Source organism: Hyla sarda, chromosome 5 (assembly GCF_029499605.1).
Source record: "Hyla sarda isolate aHylSar1 chromosome 5, aHylSar1.hap1, whole genome shotgun sequence".
Classification (NCBI taxonomy): domain Eukaryota; kingdom Metazoa; phylum Chordata; class Amphibia; order Anura; family Hylidae; genus Hyla; species Hyla sarda.
In genome coordinates this window covers 189,872,777-189,890,122 of record NC_079193.1, presented here as the reverse complement: position 1 = coordinate 189,890,122, position 17,346 = coordinate 189,872,777, and the positions used below count along the sequence as shown (strand labels likewise).

The 17,346-nt window shown below is 37.6% G+C and overlaps 1 long non-coding RNA gene across 3 annotated transcripts in view; it reads right to left on the bottom strand.

The window, feature by feature from the left end:
* Positions 1-3,989: 3,989 nt before the first annotated feature.
* LOC130273700 (uncharacterized) overlaps positions 3,990-17,346 on the bottom strand; it is a 34,746-nt gene continuing 21,389 nt past the window's right edge. The window contains exons 1-3 of one of the 3 annotated variants that reach the window (XR_008844088.1): positions 12,773-12,909; positions 9,428-9,542; positions 3,990-4,785 (exon numbers count right to left, since the gene is read on the bottom strand). This is a non-coding gene — a long non-coding RNA (uncharacterized LOC130273700). Of the gene's footprint in view, positions 4,786-9,427; positions 9,543-11,733; positions 11,835-12,772; positions 12,910-17,346 lie in introns of those variants that run through there. The other 2 variants (XR_008844087.1, XR_008844086.1) reach the window with 2 other exon arrangements.

The window sequence follows — 17,346 nt, the reverse complement described above, 5'->3', positions numbered from 1 at the left end:
TTAAAAGGTCCTTTTTGTAAAATGTATTTTTGTTTAGCATCTTGTAAGTATAATACAAGTAGGAGATTGCTATTTTGTAATCGGAACCTACAATGACCTCTTTAGTGTATCATAAAATACAGTATATCTCACAAAGACTCAATGAAAAGAGGTAGCAACCAAATGGGACTGTGTTGATCCCAAATATATGAGCATTGCCTTCTCATTTCCATTGCTATAATAAAAGGAAAGTTCTTCTAGGTCAGATGCCAATGAATCCTTTTTATCTGGTAAGCAGAGGGTGATGTATAGTGTGGACTACTGTGATACAGATACTTGGCTGGTTGGTGGAACGTTTGTGATTCCAGGAGTGTGGTATAAACCGGTGTGTAAATATGTTGGTGGTAGTATTCCTGCAGATTAGGTTCACCTACCACAACTTCAAAGGAAGTGGTCATCAGTATCCAAGCCTCAGGAAAGAAATTCTCAAATGCAGGAATTTTGGATAACCACTTTTTAAGTTTATTCAATAGTAGAAAAGAACAAACTCGGCACTGCTTCCTTAATTGTTAGCACCTGACATCCAATGCTTCTGCTGGCTCAACCACGTCTGATGGTGCTCACTGGTAATAGCAAAGTCCAATGCAAACAATCCGTAGAAAAGAGAAAAGAAAACCAGGGCAACTCACCAAGTATGTAAACTTCAAGCTTCTTTATTGATCCATGAAGGGTATAAACAGTGCAAGACACGGGTGGACAAACAACAGGGGGACGTTCGTTCGGGGCTACGGTGCCGTTTCGCAAGATATGCTTCAACTGGCCCACATCGTCTTCCAGCCGGAAACACATTTAAATAACCCTCCCCTCCGTTGCCATAGAAATGAGCCAAACAAAAGGTAAGTGCAATTAAAAATGTTAAAAACAACTGTGTGATACTCCTAAGATTTTCATTTATGTTAGTAATGCACTGAGCTCAGTACGTTCATTGAGACCTAAAGGCCCCATTGCTTCCAACCGAAGAATCCATTTAGTTTCATTTCTTAACAGTATTTCTTCTCTATTTTTCCCAGCAACACCATGTTCGATCCTTTCAAGTCCGGCAAAACGGAATCCATATTTTTCTTTAGAATGAAATTCATTAATATGTTGAATAAATCTAGTGGCTCCGATGCCGGTCCTGAGGGATCGAACATGTTCGCGGATTCTGTGAAATAAGGGCCTTTTTGTCTTCCCAATATAAAATAATTTACATTTACATACCAATGCGTAAACCACATGAGAGGATCTGCATGTAATACATTGTTTCACATTAATAGTATTACCTGCTAATTCTACAATTCTACATTTCATATTTAGAGAGCAAAATGAACATGAACCGCAAATAAAATTCCCTTTTGGGCGTAATTCAGACAGCCAATTCTGTCCCGCTGCGTTTTTTCCTTTTTTCAATAAGTCTCCAACTGTTTTAGTTTTCCTATATGTAACAATCGGTTTTTCATTAGTAATTACTGCTATGTCAGCATCTTCTTGTAAAATATACCAATTATTCATAATAGCTTTTTTCACTACATTATTAATAGGAGTATTTGAAAAAGAAAAAACGCAACGTTTGTTGTTTTTTCTGTCTTTCGTTTTCAGCAAAACTTCTCTTGGTATTCGATCTATTTTCTTTCTTGCATCTAAAATTAAATTAAGAGGATAACCTCTCTGTTCCAAACGATACTGTAAGTCATCTGCCTGTTTTTGAAACAGTATGGGACTGCTGTTAATTCGTTTTAGTCTGACTAGCTGACTGTATGGGATACTATTTTTGACCTGGGGGGGATGGGACGATTGATAATGTAACAATGAATTTTTGGCAATCGATTTTCTAAAACCAGATGTCACTATATTGCTATCCACAATATCTATCTGTACATCTAGAAATTCAAGATGTTGATCTCCAAATACATATGTAAAAAACATATTAACTCCATTCACTTGGTTAAGATATTCAACAAAGGCAGCAAATTCCTCCTGTGAACCATCCCAAATAATAAAGAGGTCGTCCACATATCTGAGAAAAAGTTTAATTTTACCAATAAAGGGGTTCTTGGATGTGAACACCCACTTGTCTTCCAAATATGGAGAGGAAAATATTGGCATAAGCACATGAGGTGGGAGACCCCATGGCTGTACCATGTGTCTGTCTATACCAATCCCCTCCAAATTGGAAGACATTATTACTCAACACGAATGTAAGGGCTTCAGTAACAAATTCAATAAAGTCAGGTGACTTACCCGTTTTCCGTAGGATAGTGGTCATAGCCTCCACACCCGAATCCCTTTGGATTCGGGTGTGGAGGCTATGACCACTATCCTACGGAAAACGGGTAAGTCACCTGACTTTATTGAATTTGTTACTGAAGCCCTTACATTTGTGTTGAGTAATAATGTCTTCCAATTTGGAGGGGATTGGTATAGACAGACACATGGTACAGCCATGGGGTCTCCCACCTCATGTGCTTATGCCAATATTTTCCTCTCCATGTTGGAAGACAAGTGGGTGTTCACATCCAAGAACCCCTTTATTGGTAAAATTAAACTTTTTCTCAGATATGTGGACAACCTCTTTATTATTTGGGATGGTTCACAGGAGGAATTTGCTGCCTTTGTTGAATATCTTAACCAAGTGAATGGAGTTAATATGTTTTTTACATATGTATTTGGAGATCAACATCTTGAATTTCTAGATGTACAGATAGATATTGTGGATAGCAATATAGTGACATCTGGTTTTAGAAAATCGATTGCCAAAAATTCATTGTTACATTATCAATCGTCCCATCCCCCCCAGGTCAAAAATAGTACCCCATACAGTCAGCTAGTCAGACTAAAACGAATTAACAGCAGTCCCACACTGTTTCAAAAACAGGCAGATGACTTACAGTATTGTTTGGAACAGAGAGGTTATCCTCTTAATTTAATTTTAGATGCAAGAAAGAAAATAGATCGAATACCAAGAGAAGTTTTGCTGAAAACGAAAGACAGAAAAAACAAAAAACGTTGCGTTTTTTCTTTTTCAAATACTCCTATTAATAATGTAGTGAAAAAAGCTATTATGAATAATTGGTATATTTTACAAGAAGATGCTGACATAGCAGTAATTACTAATGAAAAACCGATTGTTACATATAGGAAAACTAAAACAGTTGGAGACTTATTGAAAAAAGGAAAAAACGCAGCGGGACAGAATTGGCTGTCTGAATTACGCCCAAAAGGGAATTTTATTTGCGGTTCATGTTCATTTTGCTCTCTAAATATGAAATGTAGAATTGTAGAATTAGCAGGTAATACTATTAATGTGAAACAATGTATTACATGCAGATCCTCTCATGTGGTTTACGCATTGGTATGTAAATGTAAATTATTTTATATTGGGAAGACAAAAAGGCCCTTATTTCACAGAATCCGCGAACATGTTCGATCCCTCAGGACCGGCATCGGAGCCACTAGATTTATTCAACATATTAATGAATTTCATTCTAAAGAAAAATATGGATTCCGTTTTGCCGGACTTGAAAGGATCGAACATGGTGTTGCTGGGAAAAATAGAGAAGAAATACTGTTAAGAAATGAAACTAAATGGATTCTTCGGTTGGAAGCAATGGGGCCTTTAGGTCTCAATGAACGTACTGAGCTCAGTGCATTACTAACATAAATGAAAATCTTAGGAGTATCACACAGTTGTTTTTAACATTTTTAATTGCACTTACCTTTTGTTTGGCTCATTTCTATGGCAACGGAGGGGAGGGTTATTTAAATGTGTTTCCGGCTGGAAGACGATGTGGGCCAGTTGAAGCATATCTTGCGAAACGGCACCGTAGCCCCGAACGAACGTCCCCCTGTTGTTTGTCCACCCGTGTCTTGCACTGTTTATACCCTTCATGGATCAATAAAGAAGCTTGAAGTTTACGTACTTGGTGAGTTGCCCTGGTTTTCTTTTCTCTTTTCTACGGATTGTTCACTTTTTAAGTTTACTGAGAAAATTGCAGGATCACACTACAGAGATAACAGTTAGGTTCAGGAGGCAAGGTTACACTGGTGCACTGGAACATAGTGAGAAGCCACAGTTGCAGTTGACTGGAAATGCTGGCACTTGCAGTACTTCAGATCTTGACTTTGCACTGACTTTGAGAACAAACTGTACAGGTTCTGACTTGGACTGACTGACTGTTTGCTGACTTAGAGACTTGACTTTAGATGCTAGCTTCCTCTTTTTGCGTAGCAATAGGCTAGAGGCTTCCTACATGCGGTACATCTGTGAGACCTGGCTTGGCCCTTTTACACCAGTTACTAGACAGCAGATGGATTAACTCGATCACACAGAACAAAACTGGTTACTTCACTCATGGGTGTCATTTAGTCTTGCATACCACCAGGATCTTCATGAGAGCAGTCCGTGGAAACCAGAAAGGTCCCAGACGTGAGTCCATCACATGGATGGATGTAGCCTTGAGGATTGGCCACACCCTCATCAAAGTGCTATAAGATTCTTGCCCTAAAATGGTGTTCTCCTTCTAGTAGTGGGATCCGTGAGGAAGCACTTTAGTAGGTTCTTGACAAGTGACAGGTTGGCTGGGCTTGAGGCCTGCTGGCATTTGAGATATGAGAGAAGGAGACACTGAGGGAGATATTCCCTCAATGCTGACCAAGGCCAGACTGCTCTAACTTGGTTCTCCTATCTGTCTCATGAGACTAGGTTGGGGGCAGAGCTGGCTTGCCCTGATTGGCTGAGGACTGTTGCTGTGGTTACTCATTAGTCCTCTACAGAGGAAAACATTTAACTCTTACAGAGCAGTTATAGGCACAGTAGCAATGAATGCTGGAAAACACAAATAAATAATGCCTCAGAACACATGAAAGCTCAAATTAGGATCAGAGACATGCACATTAGGGGTAACAGCTACCCGACAGAGCTCAGGTAGTAAGGTGTTCTGTTCTGGGACACATTTCTACATAGCTGTGGTGTGGGGTGTGATGAAGTGCAGATGTTGTTAACCCTTGGTAATCATGACGCCAGGGCGTGGTTATCCTCTAGACCACCCAAGGTTTGGCCACTGGTTCCTGGGCCAGGCACAGGGCAAATAATCACTTCGATGCAAGGTTACGAAAAAATGGCAGCTTTATTGAGGCAGACAGATGATAACGTCTTTACAGCTCAGTTTAGGCTAAAGGAAATGACCAGTGAACTTTAGGAGACTTGTGGGTTCGCTGGGACTTGTAGTGGACTTGGAGTCAATTATGCAGTCCCACACTGACTTTAGACTTGACAGACTCGACTATGCTGACTAGACTTCTCCCCTGTATTTAGGCTTACCAGGCTTTGACTTTCACCTGTAGGGGGTTCCATGGATAGTGGCTGCGTGACTAGGCCTTGGTCTCCCTCAGTACAATCAGACACTCTCAGGTCTTCACTTCAATGCAACTCATCTTAGACTGGAACTGGCTAGCTCCTCCCTTCTATATGAGGGAGCAATTTGGAGGGGTCCCATAGGTCACCAACAAGTCACCTGGTCACTAGCACCTTCCCTGGTTACACAGAATTAGCAACAATATTTAAAGACACACATGCCTCAAACGATTAACCAACACCTAACATAAGAAAATATTACATATATAAAACTTGACAGTCCATAAGAGGGATGTGGACCCAGGGGACACTGACAGAGAATCCGCCACACAGGACGGATAAGTGTACAGGATGTACAGGAGGACAACTCCTGTACTGGGCCACCACATAACCATGTACAACTTCTTGGAAATGTGTCCAAATGTGTGCTGATGCAGCAGTTATTACTTGTATCATTTAACACATTGGAAAATCATGTTTTACTTACAATTACATGTAAAAATAATAGGCTCTCTCGATACTTTTTTTTTACAATAAAAAAAAAAAACCCTTAACAAAGTAAACCAATCAAAGTAAAGCTTTTATTTTTTTTTAACTGTTATGCAAAAAGGAAAACTGGTTGATATGGGGAACAATGACAGTTTTTCTTCCAGAGAGATTTAATACATTGGGCCGATTGTATCAACTGTACCCAGGCGCTTACAGTGCTTAGTTTCACACTAAAAAAAAAAAAAAAAAAAAAAATCTCCTTGCATCACAAGATGCTCCGTTAAGGTAGGGTCACATGGGGCAAATTTTGCTGTGTGTTTTCTGCTGTGTATTTTCCTACACATTAAAGTCAATAGGTAGCAAAATACGCAGCAGCAAATACACAGCAAAATATGGCCCTTGTGACCCTACCCATAACCACTTAAGGACCTAGGGCGTACCTGTACGCCCAGAGTCCGCTCCCTTTCTATAATGCAAGGCCATGGCATGTGAAATGTTTGAATTATAAAATGATATTGTTAATTAAACTTTGGTCACTTTTTATATAATGAAAAAATGAATAAAAAGTGATCAAAAAGTCCGATCAATAAAAATGGTACCACTAAAAACTTCAGATCACGGGACAAAAAATAAGCCCTCATACCGCCCCATACGCTGAAAAATTAAAAAGTTATATGGGTCAGAAGATGACAATTTTCAGCGTATAATTATTCCTGCATAAGTAGGGTATCATTTTAATTGTATGGTCCTACAGAATAAAGAGAAGGTGTCATTTCTACCGAAAAATGTACTGCGTAGAAACGGAAGCTCCCAAAAGTTACTAAATGGCATTTTTTCTTCAATTTTGTCACACAATGATTTTTTTTTTTTTATTTCGCCGTGGATTTTGGGGTAAAATGACTAATGTCATTACAAAGTAGAATTGGTGACGCAAAAAATAACCCACATATGGATTTTTAGGTGCAAAATTGAAAGAATTATGATTTTTTTAAAGGTAAGGAGGAAAAAATGAAAGTGCAAAAACGGAAAAACCCTGGGTCCTTAAGGGGTTAAATGAATACTCCGCCTCTAGACATTTTATTCCCTATTTAAAGGATAGGGGATAAGATGTCTGATTGAAGGGGTCCAGGCATTCTTGATCTCCGTGCAGTAACCTGACGTTCCCCATTGGACAGACCCCCCACAATCAAACATTGTATCCCCTATCCTTTGGATAGGGGATAGGATGTCTAGGGGTGGAATACCCCTTCCTTAAGAACTTAGGGTAATTGATTTTTTCAAGACTCTTTTAATTCCAGGATATGCTGTACATACTACTGGAGGCCTTTCTTATTCTCCAGCCTTATCGCCATGTCCCCTGTCACCCTGGGTGGAACACAAATGAATATTTGTAAATCAGGACTTTTTGAAATATTACATACTTTTTATACATTCTTTTCACATTCTCAAAACCAAGTATGTTTATGGAAGATGACATTTACAACCAATTCCCATACGAGCTAGTTCTTAAATGACTCTTAAATTAGAGATCTGCTACTGAGTTTTTAGAGCTGTAGAGAAATATATTTTATGTACCTTGCAAGTTCTGCATTGCAGTAAACAATGGATCGCACACCAGGGATTATATTAGCTGAGGCTACATCGGTATATTTTGTTTTCTAAATTTAGAACGGAGCAGGATAAGAGCCAACAGGCAATATCTTTTAGATTGCAGTGCATAGGTGCTGGATGCAATAAGAGTAATAAATACAATTCTTACTTTAAATATAGATTCTTCAACCACACTGGTGTAAGATAGACACCTTTTAAAATCAGTCTTTTATGTTCAGTCTTACATTAGAGGAGGTATTTTTCAATTCTGTTGTAGAATACATTTATATCCAAGATGAGGTAAATGACTAAAAACTATATTTACTATATACTAAACTTGTTAACCCCTTAAGGACCAAGCCCATTTTCACCTTAAGGACCAGGCCAATTTTATTTTTGCGTTTTCATTTTTTTCTCCTCGCCTTCTAAAATCCATAACTCCTTTATATTTTCAGCTACAGACCCATATAAGGGCTTGTTTCTTGCGTGAACAATTTTGCTTTGTAATGAAACCTCTCATTTTACCATAAAATGTATGGCAAAGCCAAAAAAAAATTTTTAGGGAGGAAATTTTAATGAAAACCACAATTTTGCGCATTTTGGAGGGTTTTGTTTTCACACTATACACTTTACGGTAAAAATGACATGTGTTCTTTATTCTGTGGGTCAATAAGATTAAAATGATACCTATGGCTAGATACTTTTATATTTTTGTACCACTTAAAAAAAATCTAAAAATTTTTGTACAAAATCAGTAATCTAAAATCGCCCTATTTTGAACACCTATAACTTTTTCATTTTTCCGTATATAGGGCGGTATGAGGGCCCATTTTTTTGTACCGTCATCTGTACTTTTTATAGATACCACATTTGCATACAAAGATCATTTTTTTTATAAATTTTTTTAAATAAAATGTGACAAAAAGCTGCATAATTAACATATTTTGATAATACAGACATTTACGCACGCGGCGATACCAAATATGTTTCTAAAAAAAAATTTACGCTTTTTGGGGGTAAAATGGGAAAAACTGACAAGTTTCATTTTTATTGGGGGAGGGGATTTTTTTAAAACATTTTTCAACTTTTATTTTACACTTTTTATGTCCCCATAGGGGACTATCTATAGCAACTCTTTGATTGCTAATACTATTCAGTGCTATGCATAGGACACAGCACTGATCAGTATTATCGGTGATCTTCTGCTCTGGTCTGCTCGATCTCAGACCAGAGCAGAAGACCCCGGGAGATGGCCGGAGCCAGGTGAGGGGACCTCCGGCCACCATGCTGGATGATCGGATGGCCGCACCAGCGCTGTGGGCGATCCGATCATCCATTCAAAGTACCGTACTGCCGCAGATGCCGTGGTCTGTATTGATCACGGCATCTGAGGGGTTAATGCCGGACATCCGCGCAATCGCGGATGTCGGCCATTACCGGCGTGTCCCTGGCTGCCGATAGCAGCCAGAACCTGCCGTGTATGACGCGAGCACCGTTCCGATGTTCGTGGTCATACACAGGACGTAAATGTAATACAAACCTTATGGCTGCCATTTATGTGCACTAGTATTTTGCACCAACAGAGTATCACATATTTTATAAATCTGTTGAAATGTATGATTTCAACATGCCATATTCTTTTGTCACAGTATTTTGATGCAATTTGTACTAGTGACAATAGTCACCATATTTTGATGCAATTTGTACCATAATTCTGCCACATATTTTCTTCCAATATGAATTTGTGTTGTGTAGCACAGAATATTTAAATTGTTGCATCAATCTGTAACTTCTTCTGCGTGCCTCAAATGTATCGTGCTGCGTTTGCCTTAAGTGCTTTATCGTCTTAGAGATATTTCTACTAGATTAGGCATAGTATTACAAATTACATGGTGTCATCCAGTACCTAGACATATAAAGAACTGGAAACCAATGTGCATGGACTAGTTTGACAGATAAGAATGGAATAGTGCTTACCCACTCCAGAGTGTCATATTGTCAAAATGATGTAGACAGCTGGTTGATGTATGGCAGACAATAGCATCTGGTGCTCCGAAGTAGCACTCATGGACTCACGTGTTAGACCATTATCCTTTCAAAAAAAATTAGAAACATCAGTTGAGCCAGGAAATGTCCATAGACATCATATAAAAATGCTAGATAAGTACTACAAAGCATGCTGTACATTCTATAACAGATATATTGTTATTGTTTATTTGTGAAACTAAATGATTGTGTCCTTTGTACAAATTATATTAGACAAGAGAAATGTAAGGGTACTTTTGACAGATATTATTGCATTTCATAAGATACACAACATCACACACATATGGAACAATAACCTTTTCATAAAAGCAGAACTCTGGTTTAAATTAAATTTTTAGGATCATGTAACATACAGTTATTTTGTCACACTAATGTCTAATTTTCAAAGTGCTCTGTATACTATACGTTCCTTAAATAAATGTCTAATTTTTACTTTTTTTTATTATCAATTAAAGAGGACCACAGGTCCTATACAGATACATATTCTTTCTTTTCTTACTTCTTTTTCTTCTGGTATATATCACTGCACATTGTTATGGGGGCAGACATCACTTCTCAGCTGTTTTTGACATGATTCACATTAGCCACATGGACTGTAGAAGCCCACAGTCAGGAGCTGACTCTTTGTCTACTATTGTGAAGTATTAAAGGGGTTATCCAGGAAAAAAACTTTTTTTTGTATATCAACTGGCTCCAAAAAGTTAAAAGATTTGTAAATTCCTTCTATTAAAAAAAATCTTAATCCTTTCAGTACTTATGAGCTTCTAAAGTCAAGGTTGTTCTTTTCTGTCTAAATGCTCTTTGATGGCACGTGTCTCGGGAACTGCCCAGTTTAGAAGCAAATCCCCATAGAAAACCTCTTCTAAACTGGGCGGTTCCCGAGACACGTGTCATCAGAGAGAACTTAAACAGAAAAGAACAACCTTAACTTCAGAAGCTCATAAGTACTGAAAGGATTAAGATTTTTTAATAGAAGTAATTTAGAAAATCTGTTTAACTTTCTCATATATAAAAAAAAGTTTTTTCCTGGACAACCCCTTTAAGCATGTTCTGCAACCTGTGCATAGGTTACGGTAAAGTGAGCGGGAGGAAGAAAGCTTTGACTATAACCTATTGTGAATGAGTGATCCCGTGATATATATATATATATATATATATACAGTATGTATATATATATATATATATATATATATATATATATATATATATATATACATATATATGTGTGTTATTTTTCATTGTAATTTTTCATGTAATGGTAATGAGGAGAATTCAGGATATTGATCTCTACACTAGAAGTGATTGTCCATTTTTAGGCTTTGGGGCCAGAATGGAAATTCAAGACTGTAGGATGAAAAAACAGTAGTGGAGTGGAAAACAGAAAAAACATCACCCACATTTCTTTTTTTAAATGAACAAATGTTTCAAAAAATTACATATGTATAATGTAAACATGATTTAACACTAGGTCATTTTTTGATGATACATTTCCTTTAACACAAAAGAAAATAAGGGGCGTTGGGAAGGGGTAACTTTTTTTTCATAGTACTTATAGTGGTAAAAACAAATCCATGAAAAGGTTTACATATATACATGTTATAAAATTACTAATATATAATACATATAATAATACATGTTATCATATTACTGATATATATGTTATAAAATTAGTTGTAAAGGCATAGGGCACCCTTACTTTTAGGCAACTCACTCTTAGTCTGACTTATTTATTAGATTTTTTCCCAATGCTAGGAGCAATATTATTTTGAGGAGGAAAATATGTAGAGTGTGGCTATTTGCATCCCACAAAATGTTTTGTATACAGTTTTGTATGCAAATTCATGTTATTTTTGCACATAAATGGCAATGGATTTCCCTGCTAACCATGATCCACTTTCTACAGCAAACTTAATATTTTGCTTATTTGAATGAAAGGAAATGTCCATGAAAAATATTGCAGACGGGACCTTATTTTCTTGTATATGGCTTCTTTTTATTTATTCCCCTATGAAAACCTGTGCGGTAGGTGGAGCTTCTGATTGTCACATGATTGGCTTTGAACTGCATTTTCAAGCAGTCATAAGTGCAGAAGGCCATTTCGGTGCTGCATGGAGAATCTGATCTTTAAAAAGTTGTCTCTTCTCTCCAGCACCTCACACAGTAGTGTATACAGAATAATATTCTTCCCTGCTGTAATATACTGTAGACAGTTATAGCAGAAAACCATGTATATTTACCTCATAATGGCCAGTGAATACTCCCTCATATATAAGTATGTAAGTGAACTGTATGTAGTGTATTAGCAGTATATACTTCCATCTTTTTTAGCTGCATGTTAACTGTGCGTGAGGAGAACTGAACAACTGAGCATGACCAGAAGAGATAACTGCTTACAGTAGGTATCCCATGGCAACAAGCAAAAAAACAAGAGAACATCCAGCGTATATTGGTAGGACCGGCTATTTATATCTGATAAATTATATTTAAAAATATGTTTCATTTCACATAATGCATCAGTTTTATCCCTTTAGGGTACATTCATACATACAGGATCCTGTGCAGATTTGATGTGCAGGATTTGTAACTGCAGATTAGAACCTGTGCATAAAATCCTGTGCATCAAATCGTGTGTACGTGTGAACGTACCCTTAAAGGCCCAGTTCAGCTTAGAGTAGTGAGTTCAGGTGGCAGGTTTCCTGAGTGCAACTACCTCCAATATGTATGTTTAAGGATGTGGTTATGGAGGTTTTTTAAATCTCCCCAAATTCTGATGCTGATGCTAGTCCCACCAATGTACTACATCTAATGGTGAACCAGTCCAGTCTGTCCTCTCTACGTCCCATTAGGCAAGTGGGCCTTCTGCTAAACTCTATTTTGGCACAAGCATTTAAATTTAAGGAATTTTTATTGTTATTTACTCTATATTTCCACCATTTGCAGGTATACATTTTTTTTGTGATATAACATTTCACACAATGTGGCTAAAACCCTGCTTTATCTAGAAGTCATCCAATATATTACTTTTATGTCTGTGTACTGTGTTTTTGTGTTTAAAATTGGAATGTTTCGTTTTTCATAGTGAAGAGGGTCACCGGAAAATATGACATAAATTGCCCTTGCTCTTCACCGTAGGTATAGTGTACTGTACTTTACTGTACTTATCTTATATGTTGCTCATAAACGTTATAATGCTTATTTATTGTTTACTAAGAGAACTGTGTTTTATGGTTTGCTGAAATGTAACTTACAGTTAATCGCATGCAGCACCTTACTTACCATAAACAGAATAGGAAGAAAGTCATTCAAATTGGACTTGGAAGTCTTTCAGTAGTTGTCATGGCAACTGACACCTGTGCTTGTTCTGAAATTACCCATCAAAGCCCAGCCATGAGTATTGAACTTTTCCACTGCAGAAGCATTGCATATGACAACAACAACAAAAATATGGTATCATTCTAGTCTATGCAGAGGAAGAGTTGCCCATAACAACCAATCAGATCGCTTCTTTAATTTTTAAATGGACCTCTGGAAACTAAAAGAAGCAATCTGATTGGTTGCTATGAGCAATGGGTCAACTTTTCCTCTGCACAGGTTTTGATGAATTTTCGCCATAGACAATAAAATGTGTTGCAGGAACACAACCTGCAAGTTACTTTTAGGGACTAAAAAGTCTTGTAGTAACAGCTGAGACGCTTAGAAGTTGTCATCTATTCTTTATCTAACTAAAATGATCTTTACTACGAAAACCCAATCTTTAGGGGAATGACTAGTTTGGGTTATGAATTTGCAGGTATTGTGATAATATTGTACAGCCAATGGTCATTGTGCCTTTGTTCTTTTCAATATATTATATCGGCCTCTTGATCTTTATTGAGCTGGGTTCACATACAGTCATGGCCGTAAATGTTGGCACCCCTGAAATTTTTTCAGAAAATGAAGTATTTCTCACAGAAAAGGATTGCAGTGACACATATTTTGCTATACACATGTTTATTCCCTTTGTGTGTACTGGAACTAAACCAAAAAAGGAAGGAAAAAAAGCAAATTGGACATAAGTCACTCAAAACTCCAAAAATGGGCTGGAAAAATGATTGGCACCCTTTCAAAATTGTGGAAAAATAAGATTGTTTCAAGCATGTGATGCTCTTTAAAACTAACCTGGTGCAAGTAACAGGTGTGGGCAATATAAAAATCACACCTGAAAGCAGATAAAAAGGAGAGAAGTTCACTTAGTCTTTTCATTGTGTGTCTGTGTGTGCCACACTAAGCCTGGACCACAGATAGAGGAGAAAAGAACTGTTTGATGACTTGAGAACCAAAATTGTGGAAAAATATCAACGATCTCAAGGTTACAAGTCTATCTTCAGAGATCTAGATTTGCCTCTGTCCACAGGGTGCAACATTATCAAGAAGTTTGCAACCCATGGCACTGTAGCTAATCTCCCTGGGCGTGGACAGAAGAGAAAAATTGATGAAAGGTGTCAAGGCAGGATCGTCCAGATGGTGGATAAGCAGCCCCAAACAAGTTCCAAAGATAATCAAGCTGTCCTGCAGGCTCAGGGAGCATCAGTGTCAGCGTGAACTATCCGTCAACATTTAAATTAAATGAAACGCAATGGCAGGAGACCCAGGAGGACCAGAAGAGAGCAAATTTAGCTGAAATGACTTTTTGGGGGCATGTCGCATTTAGGAAGCCCCTATGGTGCCATAACAGCAAAAAAAAATAAAAATAAAAAAAAAACACCTGGCATTCTATTTTAGAAATTTCCCCCCTCAAGGCACATAACAAGGGGTACAGTGAGCCTCAACACCTCACGGGTGTTTGGCGACTTTTTGGTAAAGTTGAATGTGTAAATGAAATTTAGTTTTTCACTAAAATGCCATGTTTTCCCCCAAATTTAAAATTTTTACAAGAGGGAATAAAAGAAAATGCCCCCCAAAATTTGTAACCCCATTTTTTCTTAATATGGAAATACCCCATGTGTAGATGTAAAGTACGCCCTTGCTCCTTAAGGACCAGGACATCAGGGCGCATCCGTACACCCTTGGTCCTTAAGGGGTTAGAAACAAAGCATTTTCCTTATATAGCTTATTTAAAAATGTTACTGCTAAAGATGTGAAATTAATGTTTAAGAACATGACCAATAGGGGTCTCTATCTCTTTAAGTACCAGGACGTCAGGACGTACCCACTCAATAACTGGCATTGACTTTCCCCGTGCCGCCGGGTTAGAGTGGTCCACAATTGAGGGGTCTCCAGTGCTGCAGAGCACATCAGCCACTTACTTTTAGAGGACTACAGGCAAGAGACAATCCACTATCTCACTCACCACTTCCCATCCCTGCACTGCCAGGGTAGAGTGGGACAAGTACAAGGAGTCTCCAGCTCCACAGAGCGCACTATCCTAATAGCCTTATTCAGCATTCAACCGGCACGGTGCTGCACACAGTATCTTCAAGATATTATTTAAACAGATACATTGCTACAAACTTCCAACTACCTAGAATTGTATGACATTGCATTCTGCCATTTACAGCATGACCTCTGTCTGTATGCACATAGTGCTACCTATATCCTGCTAATTGGGGTACTGTTATTACACAAGTTGATTCAACCATTTAATATATTTTTATTCAATGTTTTATTGCATGAACATTTTATATATGTTACTATATATCCTCTCCTATTGTGGTTGTCTGATGTGAGGGCCCTACAAAGGAGACCACAGGAATTACCATTGTTTTATAAATAAATAGTTTCAATACACTGGACATTTTACATTATTTTATATAATATACCGAAAGTACCGATTTATTTAAGTCCAGGCTTGAGGAAAGTATACTCCCACTACTCTATATTTTTATCATATAGTTTATTTAAAAATGTTACTGCTAAAGATGTGAAATAAATGTTTAGAAACATGGCCACTAGGGGGTCTCTGTCTCTTTAATTTTTAAAATGAACCCTGGTATCTAGGGCTTTTTGGTCATGACTACTACTAAGAAAAGCATCAAAATTCTATAGGGAGGGGAAGTGGGGGTGTGATTTTCTCTCTCCTTTGCTCACTCAGTGCAGTGTATAATTCATCTTTCAAATGTGTGAGGAAAACACCTGTGAGATCCGGACAAGATACAGACAGCTTGCAGCCTCTTCAGATGAGAAGCATTCCCATGCATAGTGACAAGCAATACACGGCTCTAAACTATTATTTATAAGCAAAATGGTTTCCTTGGTCATCTTTGAACTTATTTTTTGTGCATTTGCACCATATAAGTTCGCATGGCTGCTTTAGAGTTATAAAAAAAGCATGCATTTTGGTCACAAAGCTGGGAAAATGTAATAATCTTTATTTTTTGGCACAAAATGCAGGTTTTCTTCTGTCCTTGCACAATATAGTTTCACATGATTGAATTAGAGTTATATAGAGCATGCATGGCTGCATTAGAGTTATATAGAGCATGCATTTAGGCAGAAAGCTGTAAAAGTGTAAAAATGTTTGTGCAGATTTCATGACAAGGGGAGGGGGGGGGGGGGAGAGGAGCTCATCATACTCCAGGGGAAATGCCCCCAGCCTCTGAGAGAAATTCAGAAGACTGTTTACAGTTATACATAGATCAAAAGGTATTTTACTTATTAACACATTTATATTATTATGCATACAGGTCTTAGGGCACATTGCTACACTGATTTATGCATTTTTTTTATTTTCTTACTAATGACAGTAACGCTTTAACAGCTAAAGCTTTTTGATGCAAATGTCAGGTACAAGACGGAGTTACAATCCAATAGTATAAGACAGGGGACAATCAATAAGTCTGACTCACCTCTATCTGCTGCAGTGTTGTTATCAAATATTAAGACAGTCTTATGGAGGCACTATGCCAACATAGTAATGTCCAAAGTGCTACTTAATGGCAAAGAAGAAATGCCGCACTCAACAGTAGACGTGTTTAACTACTTTATTTAAAGCGATGACTATACATCAGGGCAAAAGGATAGAAACATAGCCGGGTGTACTGGATAGGACTATCCAGTACACCCCTGCTATGTTTCTGTCCTTTTGCCCAGATATACAGTTGTCACTATAACCCCTTAGGGACTGAGCACTTTTTCACCTTAAAGGGTACCTCTCATCAAATAAACTTTTGATATATTTTAGATTAATGAATGTTGAATAACTTTCCAATAGCATGTTAATGAAAAATATGCTTCTTTCTATTGTATTTTTCCCGATCAGTCCTGTCAGCAAGCATTTTTGACTCATGCTGGAGTCCTAAACACTCAGAGCTGCCAACCTGCTTTGTTCACAGCCAAGCAGGCTGTGAACAAAGCAGGCTGGCAGCTCTGAGTGTTCTCCTTTGTGAACAAAGCAGACTGGCACCTCGTAGTGTTTAGGACTCCAGCATGAGTCTGAAATGCTTGCTGCCAGGACTGGTAGGGAGACCCCTAGTGGTCATTTCTTCAAAGTGGAAAATTAAATAGAAAGAAGCATATTTTTTAATAACATGCAATTGTAAAGTTATTCTGCATACATTAATCTATTATATATCAAAAGTTTTTTTGATGAGAGGTACCCTTTAAGGACTGAGCCCTTTTTCGCAATTCTGACCACCGTCAATTTAAGCGTTAATAACGCTAAAACGCTTTTACCGAATATTCTGATTATGAGATTGTTTTTTCGTGACATAGTCTACTTTATTTTGGTGGTAAATTTATTTTCGGCATTACTTGCATCCTTTCTTGGTGAAAAATCCCCAAATTTCATGAAAATGTTGGAAATTTAGCATTTTTCTAACTTTGAAGCTCTCTGCTTGTAAAGAAAATGGATAGTCCAAATAAATGTAATTTTT